Genomic DNA, 5,979 nt, shown 5'->3' with positions numbered 1-5,979 from the left:
AGCAAATGTTTTCTGCTAAAGTTGGAAGAGGGAAATGAGAATGTTAACAACAATGACAACAGTGTAAGGGCATATCTAGAGGCACTTGTGAACAAAAATACATGAAAATAAAAAATTTTCAAAACTAACAAAAACATGTTCTTTAATTAAAAATCAACTAGATATATATCCATTTGTTCCTAGGTAGTCAGTCAAATCAAGTTTAAGTAATTCTTAAGCAAGTATGTGGTTAGAGCTGTGTGAAACACTATTCAAATATCAGTTATATTCTCTTTGTCTAGTTCTGTCAGAGTAAATGTAAATTTTGAATATATTCTAGTATAGCCTTATAAATATTGTTATGATCTTCTCATCATAGTTCTTCATCTTGCGTATAAGAGAATGTTGGATGATCAATGCAGTTGTCATACTTAATCTTTTATTTTAGAGAGGTCATAATAACAGTGCTAGAAAGAAGAATGAATTTTTTGAACAAACTTTAAATTTTATTCATATATGTATATTTCCATTTTTTGTTTTTAAATTCAGTGAAATGATTGTTTGATCATAAATAGAAAAACAATCAGTTAATTCAATGAATTTAAATGGTATTTGTCATTATTCTATCGAAGGGCAAAGTTTTATTTATTTATTTATTTTGGAGCATAATTGAGATAAAATGCCTTACTGCTTAAAACACTGAATGAGCCACATATGAGTCTATACTAATAATCTTCACTATAAAATTGCTAAATTTGGTTTTATTTTTGTTTCTTCTAGTTTGCCTGTTTGACTTACCATTGAGTATTTGGATAAATAGCATATGAAAAAAATAGTTTCAATATGTATTTTTTAATATAGGTTTCCCTCCTTCTTCACAAGTGCATAGCAGCATTAGTATTAAGTATATAAAGGTAACTATGTTGTTATATTAATGTGCTGTATGAGGAATTTTTTGACATGAGCTATCTGTCATTTGTTTTCCATTTTATGCAAAAGTATTTTTCCATATTTTATGCAAAAATGTACCCTGATTATAACCTTTCCATATGTTTTTGTACATATTTCTATTGACATGCCTTTCCTTTCCAGTTACTAGATACAAAACGATGATTGTGTATGATTTGTGCCTGCTGTCCTGCATGAAATTACTGAATATATGCTTTTATGAATTGTTCTGTATTCTTTTACTTGATTCTATTAATTAAAACCTCTTGAAGGATTGCTTGTATGTGTCAGGCACTGTGCTAGTTGATGAAAAAGGCATGTTGTATCTACTATAATGGAGTTTATTTTCTAGTGTAGGAAGACACAGTAAGAACCTAAACATATTGTTATTTAACTAGATTTATAAGTGCTTTAATAAAGTATATGGTTTTAAGAAATTAACAGACATTTAGGACATTATCCCTACACACCAAGAAGTATGCTAGATTTGGGAGAAATCCAAGTTACATATGATGCAGACCCACATATTAAGGACTGTAGAGTTTAATATGGTAGACAGACAAGTTATAGGCAATGCAAATAGGTATAATAAGTGCTCTGACAGGTGTAAGCAGTGTCCTCTGGAACACATAGGAAGACCAACTAGTTCAGTTTTTGGAGGTCAAGGAAAACTTCTTGGAGAGGGGGACATATAAGTTGAGTATTCACAAAAGTAAGATTAGTAGATAGTCAAGTGAGTGTGGGGAAGGGGGTGGCAGACATTTTTTGGAGGTCTACAATCTAGGCAGTGAAGCCAGAGGCTGGAGAGAGAATAAATAATTGGTGACCAACTGTAGTTAATTATGACTGGAGCATAAACATTTTGTCTTGGTTTTAAATATAATATGTTTCCAAACGTGTAGGGGGTTCATAGATTCCTTCTTTATGCTTGTTGAAGGACTTCACATTGTGTTAGGAATTTATACTTTGGAGTGAGAGTCTCTGATTTTGTAAACTATCCCTTCCTTGTTGTGTTAGCTTAGCAAATGGCTTAATCTCTCTGTACCTCATTTTTTCTTATATTATTATGGTGATGATAATAGTACTTTCCACATATGCTTCTCATGAAGATCACACATCTTTACATGAAAAATACATAGAAGAATGCTTGGTACATAGGCAGTAGTGATTAAGTATTAGTTCTGTCTCTAGCATTTGCTAGTGGCTTTGTAGCCAGGCAAGTTAGTTAACTTTGAGCCTTAGTTTCCTCATTTTTAAGATGGAAATATTTCACCTTTTAACTCCATATAAAAATAATAACTATTATTATTATTACCAGTATTAGTTACAGAGGAGAAAAAATTCTAAATTTGGGTAGATGCTATTTATAATAAATAACAGCTATTAACTTGGGCTGCTTTGATAGTTTCATTGAGGATGAATGTTTTTAATTAGAAATGTAATCTTTTGTTCTTATGAGAATTATTATCTTGTAAACACTGGACAGAATGAAATAGTTTAAAATGCATCAACTTCCTATATATGTAAAATGTGAGCTCAATAGCCCTTAACAATTACTAGAAAATACCATTTAAACATATTAACTTATTTTATAAAATATAATATATATTTATATTATAAATATGGTCCTGATTAATAATTTACTCATTTTTAATTTGAAAACGTTGTTACATCAGAAATTATTTCCATATGGATCACAAATATCTCCTTTATCCTCTGAGATTCTGTTGTGAAATTTGTAACGTCATGTTTTTCATTTGCTTTCTTGTCTTCACTATTGTGAGTACATCTAGGGAAAGGAAAGTAGCATATTTCTTGATGGATCTTCTGCAATACCTAACCAAATTTATTAAATATAATAAAACATAATTGTTTCTTTAATAAAAGAATTGATAGGGTATGCATCAGTTTTCACCTGTCATTTCTAATTAATATTGTAAAATATTGACAAGCACACATCAGGCTTCTAGTATTTGTGTAGATAGCGACTTTGAAATTGAACACCAATATTGGAATAAAAACATTACTGACTCTTTTTCTCCTCCCCACTGTTATGTTAGTTAATCCTACTTATTATTCAGATATCATTCTAACTGTGTTTATCAATGATGCTTTTCCTTGGATTCATAGCGTAAATCATTCTCCTTTGTCACATGCTTTCACAGTAGTTTATGTCTCTTTTGTTGCACCTTTCAGTGTTGTAATGAAATAATTAAGGTGTATCTGTTTACCTAATGGCTTCCTTACCTTCTAGGACATAAACTCCAGTGGGAAGCAACTTTGTGTTTCTCTTGTGCAGCATCAGCTAGAGTAATGTCTTGTATAGGTTCTCAATAAATATTGATTAAGTGAATGTATAAATACAATATCCATGTCTGTGTAGTTCAGTATATTACATTCTTTTCTATGAATTAGTCGCAACTTTTAAAATATACAATGTTTTCATAAATTTCAGGAAAATTCATAAACAAAACTATGGTGCTATAGGATATATGTCACAAGTGGGTTTCCCCAGAGGCAGACTTGGGATTGGTCATTTACTTGCAGAAAGTTCATTGGATTTTGCTTCTTGCATCAATACCTGTGAGAGATTAAAGTAAAAAGGGTTGGACAGAGGGAGAATTTAAGCTCTAATAAAGTCACAATGAAGGTTTCAGTCTATTCCATGGGGAGCTCTGGAGCTGGGATGGCCCTTCAGATTTGTCCTGAACTATGTCAAGGGAACCAGACCTTTGTATTTCTGCATAAATCAATCATTGGATGTGTGAAGAGGTTATTGATCTTCAATGAGGTAGCCCTCTTAATCTTAGAGTGCATGCAAGCAGGAACCACTCAAGTGTGATCTTTCAGCTATCAATCTTCTCAAAGTGCAAGTGCATCAGTCCTAAATGGGGGTGGAGTAATCTGAGAAATATATCATAGCTCCCATTACAGTTCACCTTTTGTGTTACACGAATCTATTTTAGTTCACTTAAGTTGGAGAAACAGCTCATTACCTATTCTCATCGTTCTTCTTTATATGGGGGAAAGTTACAAGACGAAGGTAAGCTAGACAAATTCGACCACAGCATCTGGTCTGAAGACCATAACTGATATTCTTCCTCCTAGTATACATTAGTCCCTCTCTATATCGTGGTTCACTTATTGTGGCCTCAATGTATGGCGGGATTTTAAAAAATATTATACTTAATAATTTATCACGGATTTTTTTACTGTATCGTGGGATTTTGTGGTACTTTTAACATATGTTGTGAAAGTTATGTGGGTTTAAGAGTGTATAATATGTTTAAGAACCTAAGTACCCCCTCTCCCTCCAACAGTCTTAGTTCATGTCCTTGGTTTGCGCATATAAGTTCTTTCATTTCTCCATTTTTTTTTACTATTCTTTACATCCCCCTTTCTATTTTTTACCAACAAATTATGCTCTTGATCCCTGGACCTTTTCCCCCATTCTCTTTTTCTCCCTACATGTTGATAATCCTCCATATGAGCTCCATAACTATGGCTCTGTTCCTGTCCTAGTTGTTTCCTTAATTTGTTTTTGTTTTTGTATTTTAGATTCAGTTGTTGATAGTTGTATTTGTTGCCATTTTACTGTTCATAGTTTTGATCTTCTTCTTTATCCTAAATAAATCCCTTTAACATTTTATATAATAAGGGCTTGGTGATGACGAACTCCTTCTTTACTTTGTCTCGGAAGCACTTTATCTGCCTTTCCATTCTAAATGATAACTTTGCTGTATAGAGTAATCTAGGTTGCAGGTACTTGCTTTTCATCACTTTGAATACTTGCCAGTCCCTTCTTGCCTGCAAAGTATCTTTTGAGAAATCAGCTGACAGTCTTATGGGAACTCCTTTTTAGGTAACTCTCTTCTTTCTCTTGCTGCTTTTAAGATCCTCTCTATCATTAGCCTTTGGCATTTTATTTTATTTTTTTATTCTTTTTCTATTACAGTTGTCCCATTTTCCCCCCATTACTCTCCCCTACCCCACCTACTCCCCTCCCACAGTCAATCCCCACCCTGTTGTCCATGTCTATGGGTCACTTATACTAGTTCCTTGACTAGGCCCTTCCCCTTCTTTTCCCTCTGTTCCCCTTCTCCCCTCCCCTCTGGTGACTGTCAGTCTGTTCTTTGTTTACCGGTTTCTGGTTCTATTTTACTCATTTGTTTGTTTTGTAAATTAATTTCCTGTATTAGGTGAGATCATATGGTATTTGTCTTTCACTACCTGGCTTATTTTACTAAGCATAATACTCTTCAGTTCCATCCACGTTGTCACAAAAGGTAGGAGATGCATCTTGATGTAGTCCTCTTTGGGTCCAACTTGTTTGGGACTCTCTGTGTTTCCTGGATTTGCATGTATATTTCCTTTGTCAAATTAAAGAAGTTTTTTTTCATTATTTTTTCAAGTAAGTTTTCAACTTCTTGCTTTTCCACTCCTCTTTCTGGCATTCCTCTGATTCAGATGTTGGCACTTTTGGAGATGTCCCAGGGTCTTCTTATTCTCTCCTTGTTTTTTTTGAATTCTTGTTTCTTTATTCTGTATTGGTTGTTTATTTCTTCCCTATGTTCCAATTCATTTATTTGAACCCCAGCTTCCTTCCCTTCACTGTTGAGTCTTTATAAGTTTTATCTCCCACATTCTGGAATGCATACTTCCTACCAAAGCCTCCAATGTATTTTCACTTCTTACTAACTCAATTTAATTAACATGATTTCATGATACATTGAATCAATATGATGTTTTTCAGCATGTTGTGATTATGTAGGTATCTTCAGACTGTTTTATGATAGGAAAGTTAACACAGCCATAAGGTATGGCTATGAATGTATATGGTGGTCTATCTCAAATGAATGATATTTGTTTTTATTTTATTTTCTGATTAAGATGAAAGAGAACATATTTGCAAGATCTATGGCCACATTCCAAGCACCTGAGGCCTTGTTAATTCATTTTAGCAATGATATCACATTTGGCACAGCAGCTAGAAATGGAGCAAGTATACATTTGGGTTTGTGATATAGTCCACTGTCATCTTTTACGATCCTA

The sequence above is a fragment of the Furipterus horrens genome, unplaced genomic scaffold (assembly GCF_987537825.1).
Source record: "Furipterus horrens unplaced genomic scaffold, mFurHor1.1.pri manual_scaffold_17, whole genome shotgun sequence".
In the NCBI taxonomy this organism is placed as follows: Eukaryota; Metazoa; Chordata; class Mammalia; order Chiroptera; family Furipteridae; genus Furipterus; species Furipterus horrens.
This window is presented reverse-complemented; position numbering follows the sequence as displayed.